The 20,020-nt window shown below is 37.1% G+C and overlaps 1 long non-coding RNA gene across 1 annotated transcript in view; it reads right to left on the bottom strand.

The window, feature by feature from the left end:
• Positions 1-18,850, bottom strand: part of LOC112835444 (uncharacterized) — a 30,972-nt gene extending 12,122 nt beyond the window's left edge. The window contains exons 1-3 of the long non-coding RNA XR_003211235.2: positions 18,729-18,850; positions 10,178-10,274; positions 1,516-1,599 (exon numbers count right to left, since the gene is read on the bottom strand). This is a non-coding gene — a long non-coding RNA (uncharacterized lncRNA). The remainder of the gene's footprint in view (positions 1-1,515; positions 1,600-10,177; positions 10,275-18,728) is intronic.
• Positions 18,851-20,020: the final 1,170 nt, after the last annotated feature.

The raw sequence follows: 20,020 nt of genomic DNA on the forward strand, positions 1-20,020 counted from the left end.
AAAGACAGACTCTAAGAATTGACTGTGGAATTATACTTGATAAAGAGCAGAGGGGGACATCAAGGGGCAAGAGATAGTGGTTTGAAAGATAGTTCACCCATTGATCATATACATCTCTCTAATTTTTTTTCTATCTGCATTTTTATTTCTATATCTCAATCATCTATGTATACCCCATAGGAGTGAACAATGTGAAGAGAAGGGAAGAAAGTAAGGGACCCCAGAGCAGGTCACTCAGACACCCTGCCTTTCCCACAGTGGTTGAGCCAATTAGTGGTAAGAAGCAGGGCAGAGCAGGGTCAGGAAATGAGTATATTCCCTTACAGATTTGAGACATCCAAAAGAAAAACAAAGCAAAACAAAACAGATGTTCCCTCTCGTAGAGATTCTTAGAAAATTAGAGTGAAATACTCTCTTAATCATCTCGGCAGACAAGTCTTAGAAATCTCACCAGGTTTTCTCTTACCAATGGTGGGAGAAGAGTAGCAAAATGAATTTCAGGGCACCTGAGAGAAGCTTTAATTGCCATGAAAAGCACTAGGATTAAAGGAGCCTTAAGGACAAGAACTGGGAATTGACACAGAATAGCAGGGCCTCTTGAGAGAAAAGCTAAGCTAGGACAGTCATCTCTGTATGGACAAAGCTCTTCCACATTCTGATACCCGTAGCTCTAATTTTCTATTTCTGTGATACAACATAAGTCTTCAGGAACTAAGCTGTAGTGCAAGGGAAGATTAAATATCTGTCAATTAACAACATTGGCACTTAGGATGTAATTTGTGTTTACTTACAGAAAAAGAAAATAAAATTTCATGCATACCTTAATTTGTGGATTAAAATTCATATCCATTACTACTAATAAGGTAAAGCACCAAGCAATGTCATGAGAAAACCACTTCTGGTTTTATTACTCTACATCTTATTTATTGTAGAAAGTAAGACATGGTGGTTGTGCTTGAAAAGACCCATTTATAGCTCCTCCTCCAAAAACTGTAGGTTTATAAGATGCTATCACCTTTACTGAATGTACTGAAATCCAAAATTCACTTAGAATCAGAAGTCAGGAAGTCAAAATTCAATGAATCATACTTAACTCTTTTCTTCTAATTCCAATGTCTCATCTATCTAATCAATGACTTTTCACTGCTTTCTTCTTTATGCTTTTAAATCATCCCAATTCTAATTCCTCTGACATCTAAGTGGCTCAGGAACTAGCATCGTTTTCAAGAATAATTACTACAGTATTTGAATTGCTTTCTCTCTCTTCAAACCAACACAGTTATTGCTATCAATATTTTCTCAACATAAGGCAAGAATGCTGTAAAATGAAAATTTGAACATGTCCTCCCTTTCATAAAGTCAGTGAAATCCCATCGCTCTTAGAATAATGTACCAAATTCCAGTGCTTTCAGGACATGGATCCTCCTTAGAAACATTGCACATTCTGTTACATTTACATCAGTGTTCAACATTTTACCTATGTAGAATTATTTGCTGGTCCCTGATATGACTTACCTCTAGGCTCTTGCACAGAGTATTTCTTCTGTCTAAACTACACATCTATTGCTCCTCCAAGTCCCACTTGGTCTTGGTCTTTGCCTGAAAAACACTGATTAGGTAAGCCCAAAAAGATGCTAAAGGTTAAAGTGCATTAAGTGCAAAATATTTTTTGCATTTAAATGTTATTCTATTATTTTTTAATTTTAATTCCTGTGTAATTAACATACAGTAAGTTATATTAGTTTCAGGTACAATCTAGTGATTCAACAATTCTATACATTACCATGCTCATCATGATAAATATACTCTTTAATCCCCATCACCTATTACACCAATTCCCCCACCTACCCCACCTCTGGTAACCATCACATTGTTCTTTATAGTTAGGAGTCTGTTTCTTAGTTTGGTTCTCCGTCTTTTTTTCCCCACGTTGTTCATTAGTTTTGTTTCTTAGATTCCACATATGAGTGAAATCATATGGTATTTGTCTTTGACATTTCACTTAGGATTATACTCTCTAGCTCCATCCATATTGTGGCAAATGGCAAGATTTCATTCTTTGTTAGGCTGAAAAATATTCCATTGTATGTAAACATAAAACATCTTCTTTATTCATTCATCTATCACTGACACTTGAGCTGCCTTTATAATTTGGCTATTGTAAATAATGCTGCAATAAATACAGGGTGCATTTATCTTTTCGAATTAGTGTTTTTGTATTCTTTGGGTAAATACCCAGTAGTGCAATTTCTGGATCATAGAGTAGTTCTGTCTTTAATTTTTGAGGAAACTCCATTTTGTTTTCCACAGTGGGTATACCAGTTTGCAGTCCCAACAACAGTGCAATAAGGTTCCTTTTTCTCCATATCCTCACCAACGCTCGTTTCTTGTGTTTTTAATTTTAGCCATTCTGACAGCTGTGAGGTGATATTTCATTGTATTTTCATTTGCATTTCCCTGATGATGAGTGATGGTGAGCATCTTTTCATGTGTCTGCTTGCCATCTGGATGTCTTTTTTGGAGAAATGTCTATTCATGTCTTATGCTCATTTTCTAATCATGTTGTCTTTTGGGTATTAAGTTGTATCAGTTCTTTACGTACTTTGGAAACTAACCCTTCATCAGATATGTCATTTGAAAGTATCTTTTCCCATTCAGTAGGTTGCCCTTTAGTTTTGTTGATTGTTCCTTCACTGTGCAGAAGATTTTTATTTTGATGTAGTCCCAATTTAATTTTGCTTTAATTTCCCTTACCTCAGTAGACATATCTAGAAAAATGTTTCTGTGGCCGATATCAGAGAAATTATTGCCTGTGCTCTCTTCTAGGATTTTTATGGTTTCAAGTCTCACATTTAGATCTTTAATCCATTATGAGTTTATTTTTGTGCATGGTGTAAAAAAGTGGTCCAGTTTCATTCTTTTGCATGTAGCTGTCAGTTTTCCTAGCACCATTTGTTGAAGAGACTGTCTTTTTCCCATTGCATATTCTTATTTTCTTGCCTCTTTTGTCGATTGATTGCCATAAAATAATTGGTGTGCTTCTGTGCTTTCTATACTGTTCCATTAATCTATGTGCCTATTTTTGTGCCGTATTACTCTGTTTTGGTTACTACAGCCTTGTAGTATTCCTTGAAATCTGTAATTGTGATACCTCCAACTTTTTTCCCTTTTTCAAGATTGTTTTGGCTATCTTGGGTCTTGTGGTTCCATACAAATTTTAGGATGATTTGTTCTACAGTTATGAAAACTATTGTTGGAATTTTGGCAGGGATTGCATTAAATTTATACATTGCTTTGGGTAGTAGGGACATTTAAAAAATATTTCTTTTCTCAATCTATGAGCATGGAATATCTTTCCATTTTTTTGTGTGTCATCCTCAATTTAATTCATCAGTGGTTTATAGTTTTCAGAATACAGGTCTTTCACCTCCTTGGTTAAGTTTACTTCTAGGTATTTTATTCTTTTTGACGCAGTTGTAAGTGGGATTGCTTTCTTTATTTCTCTATAACTTCATTACTAGTGTATAGAACTGCAATAGATTTCTGTACTTTAATTCTGTATCCTGCAACCTTACTGAATTCATTTAACAGTTATAACAGTTTTTGGTGGACTTCAGGGCTTTCTATATACAGTATCATGTCATCTGCAAATAGTGTACATTTTACTTCTTCCTTACCAATTTAGATGCATTTTACTTCTTTTGGTTGTTTGATGGCTGTGGCTAGCACTTCCAATATTATATTGAATAAAAGTGGTGAGAGTGGACGCCCTTGTCTTTTCCTGATCTTAGGGGGAAATCTTTCAGTTTTTCACCAAAATGTATGATGTTAGCCGTGGTTTTTTCACATAAGGTCTTTACTATGTTGAGTTATGTTCCCTTTAAACATACTTTGCTGAGTTTTTTTTTTCTTTTAATCATGAATAGCTATTGTACTTTGTTAAATGATTTGTCTGCATCTATTGAAATGATTATAAGAGTTTTTTCCCTTTCTCTGATTGATGTGATGTATCACATTGATCAATTTGCAAATATTGAACCACCCTTGCATCCTAGGAATAAATTCCACTTGACCATGGTGAATGATTTTTTCAATATACTGTTGGATTCGGTTTGCTAATACCTTGTAGAAGATTTTTGCATCTATGTTCATCAGCTATATTGGCCTGTGATTTTTTTTTCTTGTAGTATATTTATCTGGTTTAGTCTCAGGGTAGTACTGGTCTCATAGAATGAATTTGGAAGTTTTCCTTCCTCTTCTATTTTTTTGAAGTAGTTTGAGAAGAGTAAGTATTAACACTTCTTTAGATGTTGGTAGAATTTACCTGTGAAGCCATCTAGTCTTAGACTTCTGTTTGTTGAGAGTTTTTTGATTACTGATTTAATTTCATTGCTGTAAATCAGTCTGTTCAAATTTTCTATTCCTTCCTGATTCAATTTGGGAGATTATATATTTCTAGAAATGTATCCATTTTTTCTAGGTTGTCCAATTCGTTGGCATAAAACTTTTCATAATCTCTTAAAATCTTTTGTATTTCTGTGGTATCAGTTGTTATTTCCCCTTTTTCATTTCTGATTTTGAGTCCTCTCTCCATTTCTCTCACTCTCTCTTTTTTATGAGTCTGGCTAGAGGTTTATCAATTTTGTTGATCTTTTCAAAAAACCAGCTATGTCCTATTTCATTGATTTGTTTTGTTTTTGCTATTGTTGCTGTTGTTTTGTTTTTGTTTTTCGTTTCTATATCATTTATTTCTACACTAATCTTTATTATATCCTTCCTTCTACTGGTTTTCGGTTTTGTTTGTTCTTCTTTTTCTAACTCCTTTAGGTGTAAGTTTAGGTTGTTTACTTAAGATTTTTCCTGCTTCTTGAGGTGGGCCTGTATTTCTATAAACTTCCTTGTAGACTAGTTTTTGTTGAATTCCAGATGTTTTGGACCATTGTGTTTTCATTTTCATTTGTCTCCATGTATTCTTTTATTTCTTCTTTAATTTCTTTTTGATTCATTCATTGTTTAATAGTTTGTGATACAATCGATGCATGGAATGACTTTGATCTTTCTGAATTTGTTGAGGCTTGTTTTGTGGCCTAATATGTGACCTATTTTGGAGAATGTTCCATAAGCACTTGAAAAGAATGTATTCTGCTGTTTTAGGATGGAATGTTCTGAATATATCTGTAAAAACCATCAGTCTAATGTGTCATTCAAAGCTAATGTTTCCTTATTGATTTTCTGTTTGGATGATGTGTCCATTGATTACAAATGGGATGCTAAGGTCCCTTACTACTACTGTATTACTATCAATTACTTTCTTTATATTTGTTATTAACTGCTTTAAGTATGTTCGGTGCAAAAATATTTACAATTGTTTTATCTTCTTGTTGAATTGTCCTTTTAATGATTATATAGTGTCCTTCTTTGTCTGTTGTTACACTCTTTGTTTTAAAGTCTATTTTGTCTAATATAAATATTGCTACCTGGCTTCCATTTCACATTCATTTGCATCTTAAATGTTTCTCCAACCTTTTACTTTCAATCTGCATGTGTCTTTTCTGGTTTGTTTGTTTGTTTGTTTTAATTCTAGTTAGTGAACATACAGTGAAATATTGGTTTCTGGAGTAGAATTCAGTGATTCATCACTTACATAAAATACTCAGTGTTCATTACAACAGTGCCCTCTTTATTTTTTATTTATTTATTTTTTAACAGTGCCCTCTTTAATATCCATCACCTATCTGGCCCATCACCCACCCATATCCCTCCATCAACCTTCAGTTTGTTCACTATTGTTAAGAGTCTCTTATGGTTTATTTCCCTCTCTCTTTTTTTCTTTCCCCCCTTCCTATATGTTCATTTGTTTTCTTTCTTAAATTCTCCATATGAGGGAGATCATATGGTCTTTCCCTGACTGACTTATTTCATGTAATATATTACACTCTAGCTCCATCCACATCATTGCAAATGGCAAGCAAATAGCAAGATTTTATTTTATTTTATTTTATTTTATTATTTTATTTATTTTGTTTATTTTTTTAGAAACAGGAACTCTTTTGCACTGTTGGTGAGAAAGCAAACTGGTGCATCCACTCTGAAGTTTCCTCAGAAAGATACAAATAGAACTACCCTATTATCCAGGAATTACACTACTAGGTATTTACCCAAAGGATACAAAAATACAGATTCGAAGAGGTACATGAACCCTGATGTTTATAGCAGTATTATCAACAATAGCCAAATTATGGAGAGAGCCCAAATGTCCAGCAACTGATGAATGGATAAAGAAGAGGTGGTGTATATATATACAATGGAATACTACTCAGCCATCGATGTGCATGTGCCTTTAAGTCTGAAATGAGTCTTTTGTAGGCAGCATATAGATGGGTCTTGTTTTTTATCCATTCTGTCACTCAATGTCTTTGGAGTGGAATGTTTAGTCCATTTACATTCCAGGTAATTATTGATAGGTAAGTTCGCCATTGTGTTCCTTGTTTTATGGTTTTTTTGTGGTTTTTCTTCATTCCTTTCTTCTCTTGCTAGCTTCTCTCATGATTAGTTGGCTTTCTTTAATGATACTTGGGATCTTTTCTCTTTATTTTTTGCATATCTATTATTGGTTTTGGTTTGTTATCATTCAGTTCATACATAACATCCTTTGTATTTAGTCATCTATATTAAGTTAATGGAAGCTTAAGTTTGAAACTATTCTTTACTCCTCTGCGTATATAGTGTCATACTTTATATCCTTTTATTTTTTGAGTCCCTTGACTGATTTTTTGCAGATATACTTATTGTTACTGCTTTTGTGCTTCCTACTTTCTTTACTCTTGCTTTTACTCTTTTCCTTCCACTCAAAGAGTCCCTTTTAACATTTCTTGTAGGGCTAGTTTAGTGGTCATGAGTTCTTTTAACTTGTATTTTTTTCTGGTAAACTGTTTACCTTTCCTTCAATTCTGAATGAAATCCTTACTGGATAGAGTATTTTTGGCTGCAGAGTTTTTCTTTTCAGCACTTTGGATACATCATGACACTACCCTCTGGCCTGCAAAGTTTCTGCTGAAAAACTAGCTAATAGCTTTATGGGATTTCCCTTGTATGTAACTGCTTTTTTTTTCTTCTTTTTTTCTTCTCTTTGTTGCTTTTAAAATTCTCTCTTTACCACTATGTTTTGCCATCTTAATTACTATGTCTTGGTGTGGACCTCCTTGGGTTGATTTTGTTGAGGGATCTTTGTGCCTCCCACATCTGGATTTCTGTTTCCTTCCCCAGATTCAGGAAGTTTCCAGCTATTATTTCTTCAAATACATTTTCTGCCCCTTTTGTCTCTCTTCTCCTTCTGGGATCCCTATAATACCAATGACACTATGCTTGACGGTGCCACTGAGTTCCATAAGTCTATTCTCATTTTGCATTATTTTTTTCTCTCACTTGATCAGTTTCTATTACTCTATCCTCCAGGCCACTGGTTTGTCCTTTTGTTTCATCTAGTCTATTTGATCTAGTGTATTTTTCTTTTCATTTATTATGTTCTTCATCTCTGATTTGTTCTTTTTTATTTCACTGTTAAGGGTCTTGCTGATGTCCTCCACTTTTTTCTCACATCCAGTTATTATCTTTATGATCATTACTTTAAATTTCCTATCAGGCATATTACTTATCTTTCACTTAGGTCACTTGCTATGACTTTGGTCTTATTCTTTAATTTGAGACATATTCCTCTGTCTCTTCATTTTGTCTAACTCTCTGTGTCTGTTTTTATGTGTTAAGACAGCTATGTCTATTGCACTTCAAAATAGTGGCCTTATGAAGAAGAGGTCCTGTAGTGCCCTACCACGTAGTATCCCCTGTTCACCAGAACCTGGAACTTCAGGGGTGTTTTCTCTGTGTGATGCATGTACCCTGGTGTTGTGACTGAACTGTTTTTTCCTTCAGTGCAATCATCTACAAGAGCTCTCTCTACCTGTTGTGGGCAGTGTTTGTTCCCTGTGGTGTTAATGGGCCAGACACCTTGGGCTGAGTTGAGTCAGACCAAGTATTTGCCAGAGATGCAGTAGCACAAAACTTCAGGGTGCTTTCCCTGCAGTGTTGTGCTCTGAGAAGTTTTTGTTGGTATGTGGGACCTGCAGTCAGACCACCATCTGCCTCCAGCCCAATGCTGGGGCCTTTGACTGGTGTGTGTGTTTATCTTTCCCTCTTTCTGGGGCAGGAGTCACCTTGGAGTGGTGCTGGCTACTGTAGGGGCTGCTTGCACCCTTCCAGGCTTACAGTACCATCCTATATGGGCTTTGGCCTAAAGCATATGGGAGAGGGCAACTGTGGTGAAGCCCAGCACAGAAGGGCAGTGCAGTGGTGCTAGCAAGCTTTGAATGCTGAGGTCCTCTGTGGGGGGAGGCCTACAGCACCTGGACTGAGGCAAGCTGTCCAGAAGGGTGGATTCTCAGGAGCACAATATGGAGGAGTGGGGAAGCAGTGTTAGCAAGTTAGGTAGCAAGTCTCACAGGTGGCTGTGTGTTTATGCTGGGAGGCAGGGGAGAGAAATGACACCTGCTAGTTCCATTGTTCCTGGAGGAGTTCCCCAATGATTTCTACCCAAATAACTCTCCCTCACATATGCCCCAAGCACATTTTAGACTGCTGCTTCTTTGCTGTATCTCCACAGGCTGTTATACTGTCTCTTTAAGGTCAGAGACTCAGTTTCCTCTTTCCCACCAACTTTCCCTGAGCTGAGCCAATGGATCTTCTAAAATTCCAGGTTTTAAGTCTTGCTCTTTGTAAGAACTCACAAAATTCAGCTCTTCTGGGTTTTCAAAACCAAATGTTATGGGGATTCATCTTCTGCAGTCAGGCTCCCTGGTGTGAGGGCATCTCTCTCCTCTCTCCACGTTTACAGCATCCTTCTTTCCCATAGTCCTGCAATTCTCTTTAGTTCCTGACCGCATTTCTGCCCTTCCCACCCTCTTCAGTGTGGCTTCTTTTCTTCATTTAGTTGTGGAGTTCATTCTGCCAGTCTTCAGGTCATTTTCTGGGTGGTTTACACTGATGTGAACGTTATCTAGTTGTATCTGTGAGATGAGGAACCTAGAATCCTACTCCACCATCTTTCCAGAAGTCTTCTGGTCACTGCAGCAACCATGGTTAATCAACTTCCTCCCCTTCTGTTTTTAAACAGATATATCCTCTTACAGAAGAAAAATGAACTGGAGCTCAATCTCCAATTAGGCAATTGTTGGTCAAATACATTGGATTTATTTTGACTTGTCTATCCCATTATATGTGAAAATTATTGTGAAAAAAATTGAAAAAAAGGTGTTCCTTCTGTATAAGGGAAACGTGATTTCAATGACAATACTTTCAGTTCATTTGAATTTAATGAAAACATATTCATTAATTTTGATTGCTATTACTTAAATTGTCTAACATCATTTTCCTGTAGCAGAATCAGTGGGTAATTTCAAACTAAAAATGGCATACAACAGTGATCTGAGGTTAGAAATATTGCTCAAATCAGTTTCTTACTATGCTTTCAAAAGTCAGTGAGCTCTACCATCTTAATACTATTCTTTCTAAATCAGATAAGAAGAATGGATTTTTTTCTTCTGATGTGTGAACCAAATGAGGGAATAAAGACTTAGTCATAGATTTTTCTGTACTGATACAAATTTATGAATTAATGGACAACACTTCTAAATAAGTTCATTGCCTACAGCAGTTTCAACCAAGTTATTCCATAGCGATAATACAATTGTAAATGTTTTGTTATCATCTTATATTATTTAGTAAGATATATTTGAGAGATTTATCTCTGAATGCCAGTAATTTGCCTATTTTTAAAATACATTTCTAATACTTCTTCTTGATTTGCTTAGTATTGTAGGAACAACATTGTCCAAATGCCTTTGCCTCTGGCCAAAGATAGGAATCAGAAGCAGAATGTAGTTCAAGTGTATTAAGGAAGTAAGATTATTTCTATACTCTGTTTTCAGTGGCTTCACTGGCATCAGCTCCTTCTCTTCATTATTCTGTCTCCTACAAAATACACCTTCCCTCTGTGTCAGCTCCTGCAAAATTTAGCCCTTGCTATAGAGCACCAGCTACAGAGCTCTCATAACATCACTTCTTTCATGTGTCCCCCCAGTCTTAGGAATGGTAGTGCTTCCTGCTGTTTCTAATCTCTGCTTACCTTCTCATAAATTGTCTTCCTTTGGTATCCAGTCACCCATGTAACCAATTCCTTGTGTTAAATTTTCTCTGATTGAAACACTTAGATGGTTTTAATTCTCCCTGCATACAAACAGATTGTTGTTTCTTTTTTAGGCTTAAAGAGATAAAGACTAGAGGAACTCTTAGGTGATTCTTCTAATAAGAGTGAATCTCTTTGATAAAACAGTACTTCCAGCACAACTTTCTAAGAAGAAAAGTCCCATGTTCTTAGGAAATTAAAATGTTTATGCTTCATATTACATATTAAGAAATCTACAGGGGCGTCTGGGTGGCTCAGATGATTAAGCATCCGCCGTTGGCTCAGGTCATGATCCCAGGATCCTGGGATCGAGCCCTGCATTGGGCTCCTTGTCGCCCTCTGCTACTCCCTTTGCTTGTGCTCTCTCACTCTCTCTGTCAAATAAATAAATAAAAATCTTTAAAAAAAAAGAAATCTACAAAGAACATCTCATTACTATGCCCCTGGATGACACTTGAGTATTTTTTTTCTAAGTGTTTAAAGTCAATTAATACTATCAACTAATTTATTTCTAGTGTCTTCTATATACTTCATGATGAGGGAACAGAAGGCAAACTGAAGACAAAGGAGAAGCTGACACCCCACAACTCTCCCACACCAGATGGGATATATGTGACATTCCTCATGCACTCCTGGCTGTCCTAAAGCCAAGGAAAAGAAAAACAAATAGTAACCTTATAGAGATCACAATCCTGAAAGACATGAGTCTCCCTCAGTTTACAAATGTCTTAGCAATCTACAAGAACAAAGCATTTCTATCAATAACCTAGCTTCCAGGAGGAAATGTAGATACAATTAGATGTCCTTATAACCTGCAGCCCATTGACAGTTAATTGAAGCAGGTAGAGTGTAATGTTCCTCCAGGAAGCTCCCAACTATCTTAATGTTAATGCCTTGCTAGAGGGAAAAACAACCTTCATTTGACAATGGCACAGCCACTGGTATCTTGGGATGCTTCTTTAACATATGAAAATCCTTTTGAGACCTCCTTTTTTCTTATCTCCCTCAACTCCCAGGTATGTAATCAGCCACCCCTCACGACCCTGGTGCAGCAGTTCTTTCTACTCATGGGTCCTGTCCGCATGCTTTCATGAGGTGCAATCCAAAATGGGGGCACTAACTGCTAGGATAAATGAGGCAGAAGAGAGAATCAGTGATATAGAAGACCAAATGATGGAAAATAAAGAGGCTGAGAAAAAGAGGGAGAAACAACTACAGGATCACGAGGGCAGAATTCGAGAGATATGTGATACGATAAGATGAAACAACATTAGAATAATTGGGATCCCAGAAGAAGAAGAAAGAGAGAGAGGGGCAGAAGGTATATTGGAGCAAATAATAGCAGAGAACTTCCCTAATGTGAGGAAGGAAACAGGCATCAAAATCCAGGAGGCACAGAGAACTCCTCTCAAAATCAATAATAATAGGTCAACACCCCGACATCTAATAGTAAAACTTACGAGTCTCACAGACAAAGAGAAAATCCTGAAAGCAGCTCGGGAGAAGAGATATGTAACCTACAATGGTAAAAATATTAGATTGGCAACAGACCTATCCACAGAGACCTGGCAGGCCAGAAAGGACTGGCAAGATATCTTCAGAGCACTAAACGAGAAAAATATGCAGCCAAGAATACTATATCCAGCTAGGCTATCATTGAAAATAGAAGGAGAGATAAAAAGCTTCCAGAACAAACAAAAACTAAAGGAATTTGCAAACACGAAACCAGCCTTCCAAGAAATATTGAAAGGGGTCTTCTAAGCAAAGAGAGAGCCTAAAAGCAGCAAAGATCAGAAAGGAACACAGACAACATACAGTAACAGTCACCTTACAGGCAATACAATGGCACTAAATTCATACCTTTCAATAGTTACCCTGAATGTAAATGGGCTAAATGCCCCAATCAAAAGACACAGGCTATCAGATTGGATTAAAAAACAAGACCCATCCATATGCTGTCTGCAAGAGACTCATTTTAGACCCAAAGACACCCCCAGATTGAAAGTGAGGGGGTGGAAAACCATTTACCATGCTAATGGACACCAAAAGAAAGCTGGGGTGGCAATCCTTATATCAGACAAACTAGATTTTAAAACAAAGACTGTAATAAGAGATGAGGAAGGACACTATATCCTACTTAAAGGGTCTATCCAACAAGAAGATCTAACAATTGTAAATATCTATGCCCCGAACATGGGAGCAGCCAATTATATAAGGCAATTAATAACAAAAGCAAAGAAACACATTGACAACAATACAATAATACTGGGGGACTTTAACACCCCCCTGACTGAAATGGACAGGTCATCTAAGCAAAAGATCATCAAGGAAATAAAGACTTTAAATGACACACTGGACCAAATGGACTTCACAGACATATTCAGAATGTTCCATCCCAAAACAACGGAATACACATTCTTCTCTAGTGCCCATGGAACATTCTCCAGAATTGATCACATCCTAGGTCACAAATCAGGTCTCAACTGGTACCAAAAGATTGGGATTATTCCCTGCATATTATCAGACCTCAATGCGTTGAAACTAGAACTCAATCACAAGAGGAAAGTTGGAAAGAACTCAAATACATGGAGGCTAAAGAGCATCCTACTAAAGAATGAATGGGTCAACCAGGATATTAAAGAAGAATTAAAAAAATTCGTGGGAACCAATGAAAATGAAAACACAACTGTCCAAAATCCTTGGGATACAGCAAAGGCAGTCCTGAGAGGAAAGTATATAGCAATACAAGCCTTTCTCAAGAAACAAGAAAGGTCTCAAATACACAACCTAACCCTACACCTAAAGGAACTGGAGAAAGAACAGCAAATAAAGCCTAAACCCAGCAGGAGAAGAGAAATCATAAAGATCAGAGCAGAAATCAATGATCTAGAAACCAAAAGAACAGTAGAACAGATCAACGAAACTAGGAGCTGGTTCTTTGAAAGAATTAACAAGATTGATAAACCCCTGGCCAGACGGATCAAAAAGAAAAGAGAAATGACCCAAATCAACAAAATCCTGAATGAAAGAGGAGAGATCACAACCAACACCAAAGAAATACAAACAATTATAAGAACATATTATGAGCAACTCTATGCCAGCAAATTAGATAACCTGGAAGAAATGGGTGCATTCCTAGAGATATATCAACTACCAAAACTGAACCAGGAAGAAATAGAAAACCTGAACAGACCTATAACCACTAAGGAAATTGAAGCAGTCATCAAAAATCTCCCAAGAAACAAAAGCCCAGGGCCAGATGGCTTCCCAGGGGAATTCTATCAGACATTTAAAGAAGAATTAATACCTATTCTCCTGAAACTGTTCCAAAAAATAGAAATGGAAGGAAAACTTCCAAACTCATGTTATGAGGCCAGCATTACCTTGATCCCAAAACCAGACAAAGACCCCATCAAAAAGGAGAATTACAGACCAATATCCTTGATGAACATGGATGCAAAAATTCTCACCAAAATACTAGCCAATAGGATCCAACAGTACATTAAAAAGATTATTCACCACGACCAAGTGGGATTTATCCCTGGGCTGCAAGGCTGGTTCAATATCCGCAAATCAATCAACGTGATACAATACATTAACAAAAGAAAGAACAAGAATCATATGATCCTCTCAATAGATGCAGAAAAAGCATTTGACAAAGTACAGCATCCTTTCTTGATCAAAACTCTTCAGAGTATAGGGATAGAGGGTACATACCTCAATATCATAAAAGCCATCTATGAAAAACCTACAGCGAATATCATTCTCAATGGGGAAAAGCTGAGAGCTTTCCCCCTAAGGTCAGGAACGCGGCAGGGATGTCCACTCTCACCACTGCTATTCAACATAGTATTAGAAATCCTAGCCACAGCAATCAGACAACAAAAAGAAATCAAAGGCATCCAAATCGGCAAAGAGGAAGTCAAACTCTCACTCTTTGCAGATGATATGATACTTTATGTGGAAAACCCAAAAGACTCCACCCCAAAACTGCTAGAACTCATACAGGAATTCAGTCAACCAGCAGGCTATAAAATCAATGCACAGAAATCAGTGGCATTCCTATACACCAACAACAAGACAGAAGAGAGACAAATCAAGGAGTCGATCCCATTCACAATTGCACCCAAAACCATAAGATACCTAGGAATAAATTTAACCAAAGAGGCAAAGGATCTGTACTCAGAAAACTATAAAATACTCAGGAAAGAAATTGAAGAAGACACAAAGAAATGGAAAAACGTTCCATGCTCATGGATTGGAAGAACAAACATTGTGAAGATGTCAATGCTACCTAGAGCAATCTACACATTCAATGCAATCCCCATCAAAATACCATCCACTTTTTTCAAAGAAATGGAACAAATAATCCTAAAATTTGTATGGAACCAGAAGAGACCCTGAATAGCCAGAGGAATATTGAAAAAGAAAAGCAAAGCTGGCGGCATCACAATTCCGGACTTCCAGCTCTATTACAAAGCTGTCATCATCAAGACAGTATGGTACTGGCACAAAAACAGACACATAGATCAATGGAACAGAATCGAGAGCCCAGAAATGGACCCTCAACTCTACGGTCAACTTATCTTTGACAAAGCAGGAAAGAATGTCCAATGGAAAAAAGACAGTCTCTTCAACAAATGGTGTTGGGAAAATTGGACAGCCACATGCAGAAGAATGAAACTGGACCATTTCCTTACACCTCACACAAAAATAGGCTCCAAATGGTTTAAAGACCTAAACGTGAGACAGGAGTCCATCAAAATCCTAAAGGAGAACACAGGTAGCAACCTCTTTGACCTCAGCCGCAGCAACTTCTTCCTAGAAACATCACCAAAGGCACGGGAAGCAAGGGCAAAAATGAACTATTGGGATTTCATCAAGATAAAAAGCTTTTGCATAGCAAAAGAAACAGTCCACAAAACCAAAAGACAACCGACAGAATGGGAGAAAATATTTGCAAATGACATATCAGATAAAGGGCTAGTATCCAAAATCTATAAAGAACTTATCAAACTCAACACCCAAAGAACAAATAATCCAATCAAGAAATGGGCAGAAGACATGAACAGACATTTTTCCAAAGAAGACATCCAAATGGCCAACAAGCACATGAAAAAGTGCTCAACATTGCTCGACATCAGGGAAATCCAAATCAAAACCTCAATGAGATACCACCTCACACCCGTCAGAATGGCTAAAATTAACAAATCAGGGAACAACAGATGTTGGCGGGGATGTGGAGAAAGGGGAACCCTCCTACACTGTTGGTCGGAATGCAAGCTGGTGCAGCCACTCTGGAAAACAGTATGGAGGTTCCTCAAACAGTTGAAATTAGAGCTACCATTCGATCCAGCAATTGCACTACTGGGTATTTACCCCAAAGATACAAATGTAGGGACCCGAAGGAGTACGTGCACCCCAATGTTTATAGCAGCAATGTCCACAATAGCCAAACTGTGGAAAGAGCCAAGATGTCCATCGACAGATGAATGGATAAAGAAGATGTGGTATATATACACAATGGAATATTATGCAGCCATCAAAAAGAATGAGATCTTGCCATTTGCAATGACGTGGATGGAACTGGAGGGTGTTATGCTGAGTGAAATAAGTCAATCAGAGAAAGACATGTATCATATGACCTCACTGATATGAGGAATTCTTAATCTCAGGAACAAACTGAGGGCTGCTGGAGTGGTCGGGGGTGGGATGGATGGGGTGGCTGGGTGATAGACATTGGGGAGGGTATGTGCTACGGTGAGCGCTGTGAATTGTGTAAGACTGTTGAATCACAGATCTGTACTTCTGAAACAAATAACGCAACATATTTTAAGAAAAAAGAAAAAGAAGAAGATAGCAGGAGAGGAAGAATGAAGGGGAGTAAGTCAGAGGGGGAGACGAACCAGGAGAGATGATGGACTCTGAAAAACAAACTGAGATTTCCAGAGGGGAGGAGGGTAGGGGGATGGGTTAGCCTGGTGATGGGTATTAAAGAGGGCACATTCTGCCTGGAGCACTGGTGTTATGAACAAACAATGAATCATGGAACACTACACCAAAACAAATGATGTAATATATGGTGATTAACATAACAATAAAAAATTAAAAAAAAACACTTTTTTTTTTTAATGGAGGTAGCCTCCCTTTTTTTTCCTAAAGATTTTTATTTATTTATTTGAGAGAGAGATAGACACAGTGAGAGAGGGAACACAAGCAGGGGGAGTGGGAGAGGGAGAAGCAGGCTTCCTGCCGAGCAGGGAGCCCGATGTGGGATTCGATCCCAGGACCCTGGGATCATGACCTGAGCCAAAGGGAGATGCTTAACAACTGAGCCACCCAGGCACCCCAAAAAACCACCTTTTTGCATCAAAGACATCTCAAGAATTCTTTCTTGGTCTCTGGACCTCACCCCACTGAACCTCACCTATATTCCAATATCCCAACACTTCCTAAGTACCATTTTATGTACCCAGAATCTAAAGATATTTTATACACAATCTCTCCCCTCAAAGATAAGGTGGGAGAGAAAGATAAATGAATAGAAAATTAGAAAATAGAATAATTGGTAGAACAGAATAATTGGTAGAACAGAGATACGTATATGGCTATATAGGAACATATAAGGTAACAATGAAACCTGGGCAGAAGAGGCTTATGGAAGGCCTCATAAAAGAGTCAAATGTTATTTTAAATATAATGCTGTAATCAACATCTGTAACCTTAATGTCATTATTTGTGAATTCCCTAGAACACATTCCTTTTTTAATACATATATTTCCATGGAGCCCTGCAATGATTCATGTACCTATTTACCTTATAACAACCAGAGACCCAGCCCAGACTCTCACTGGCACATTATCTTACACATCCAATAATATGATACAAATCCCTACATTTCTCTTTTCTAAAATTCCTTTCTCATCAACAAATTTGTCCATATATTCAATTTTTATATGTTCCTCTCATCTTTACCTCCTACTGTAACTTCAGTGTTGGCTTTCTTCTAATGACTGATTTCCCTGAAGCCATTTTATGTGAAGGCTTGTTTTGTTTTGTTTTGTTTTCCCTTGCACTACTGTATGTTGAGGGTTTGGGTTTGGGTAGGTCATCTTCTTGTGCATCACTGTTGTTTTCAAATAACTTCTTGTCTTGTAACAATTTTTTTCTCTTGTCTCCATAACAATTTTCTACTATTTCTCTATTCGGTTCCATTGAAGTTCTTCTCTTCAATGGTGTCCATTATTTCTAGCTTTCTAAACTCAATGATCAAGTATCTTTTCATTTTTTTTGTTTTTAAACTCAGATATATTTAGGAAAATTGATAGCATTCTCTCTTTTTTTGGGGGGGTGTCTTCTTTTACCCTACATTTCATGGGTTTTTCCTATCTTATTGACAGCTCCTGATCTTTCTCTTTTGTTAGCTACTCCCTCTCTCCTGACATAAAACCTAGGATGCATCTTGGGTTTTCTCTCACTATTTTATCTATATGCAATCCAATGAGCATGCATTCAGTTTCCTGGATTTTAAAATAAGTATAATCTATAATTCAAGTGTGAATCTTCAGCACTGACTTTTCTACAAAATTCCAGATATGCATATTCAAATGTGCCCACTTGATGTCTTATCTTAGATGTTTAGCAGCCATCTCAAACTTAACATAGGCCCCAAAGGCTTACTGATTACTTTCCAAAATCTATATCCTCCCAGTCTGAGAATGCTCTTTAGAAAACTCCACAATGAGCTACACAATTTCTCAAGCCATACATGTATGTTTAGTTTTTAGATAATTCTTTTATTCTTATGTCAATCTGATGAGGGAGCAGAAGGCTAGCTAAGGACAAAGCACAAGCTGATACCCTGCAACCTCACCCGCACCCCACTTCTGGGTGGGATATGTGAGTTTCCCAGGAAACTTCCAACTATCTTAATATTAATGCCTTGCTAGAGGAAAAGACAACCTGAACTTGACGATGGTAAGTCTTCTGATATCTGTGAGTCTCTAACATGAAAATCCTTTTGAAACCTCCCTTTTCCTTATCTCCCCCAATTTCCAAGTATATAATCAGCCACCCCACAGAACCCTGGTGCAGCAGCTCTTTCTGCCCATGGGTCCCATGTGCTTTAATAAAACCACATTTTTGCACCGAAGACATCTCAAGAATTCTTTCTTGGCCACTGGCTCCGGACCCCACTCCACTAAACTTCACCTATATTCCAAAACTACATCAAATCCATTATCAGTTTATTTTATCTCTAGCTTCAAACATATCTGAAATTCATCTAATAAAACCTACTACTTCAATTACCACTGTGAAGAAAGCCATAATCATCTCTCATTTCTCACCTAACCTATATGCTTCATGCTTCTAGTTTTGATCCTCTAAAACTCATTCTTCAAAATAGAAGAATGGGAAAAGAGAGTAGAGAGAAAAAGAAAGAATAGAGAGAAAAAGAATGGTCTTTGAAAAACAATTATGGTCATGATACTTACTAATTGATACATACACAATGACTTGACTTAGCTACAATTTCTTTATCTGGATTACTTTTTCTCATATTGTAGTCCAGGAAGAGACATTAATTCTTCAGGGAATCCTAAGAAAGCTCTCTTAAACCCCATAAACTATGTTTTGTCTTATTGGTAAATGTCTCAGCATTCTGCATTTTCATCACAACTCATCACAATTACCATTATGAACACATATGTCCTAGTCAGCTCAAGCTTTTATAAAAAAAAAAATATCATAGACTGTGTCTTAATGGAAACTTTTCACAGTTCTGGAGATTGGGAAGCCTCATATCAAGGTGTGGCCAGTTTGGTTCGCAATGAAGATTCTCTTCCTGATTTGTAGACTGTTTTCTTTTCATTGTGTGCTTACATGACCTCTTCTTTGTGTGAGCATGTAGCACCAAGAGAGAGACAGAGAGAGACCGAGAAAAAGAGAGTTTAAAAGAGAGAGAGAGCTAATCCCATCAAAGGGTCCAGCTGTCAGGATTGGCTCCAACCCTAGTTACCTCCCAAGGACCTCAACTACTAGAATCATCCCATAGTGAATTAGGTCCTCACCATGTGCATTTTTGAGGGGGACACAAATATGTGGTCTATACAATGTATTATTAAATTATATAAATATTAAATGACTAGATATACATATATATTATTTATTTTTTTATCTTTCCCTTTACAATGTAAGTTACATGGTAGCAAACAACATTTTTAGCCCACATGCATGTGTATCTGGTGCTGAATAAACGTCTGTTCAGTAAATGAAAAAATGAGTGCCTGAAATAAAGTTCAGGTCTAGAAATATAAATTGAAGCCACAGATGAAAGATGATGTTATTGTAATTGATATGTGATGTTGCCACGACAATATACTTCAAAAGAAGAGGAAAATGTAGTAAAATATTTTGCAGGGTTTCAAAAATACGACCATGAGTTTGAAGAGTTAGTGATATGGTGGACTTGGTTTTGGTTACAAAAAGTCACAGATTATTTTATTGCTATTCATATTTTTATTTTTCTGCTTTGTAAGGCTTTTGTCCTATTCAATCAATAATTAAGAACTAATAATTACTCTGAATAGGAAGAAAATCCAGGAATTCTTGGTGTTCTTAGTACTATCCTAATTAATTTCAAACAGTCTCTTAAAAATTAAAAGATGATGTTTACTGAGGCATCTAGGTGGCTTAGTTGATTAAGTGTCTGACTCTTGATTTTGGCTCAGGTCATGATCCCAGAGTAGTGAGATCAAGCCCCACATTGGGCTCTATGCTGGA

The sequence above is a fragment of the Callorhinus ursinus genome, unplaced genomic scaffold, assembly GCF_003265705.2.
Source record: "Callorhinus ursinus isolate GAN/ISIS: 27379988/994484 unplaced genomic scaffold, GSC_fseal_2.0 scaffold4, whole genome shotgun sequence".
In the NCBI taxonomy this organism is placed as follows: Eukaryota; Metazoa; Chordata; class Mammalia; order Carnivora; family Otariidae; genus Callorhinus; species Callorhinus ursinus.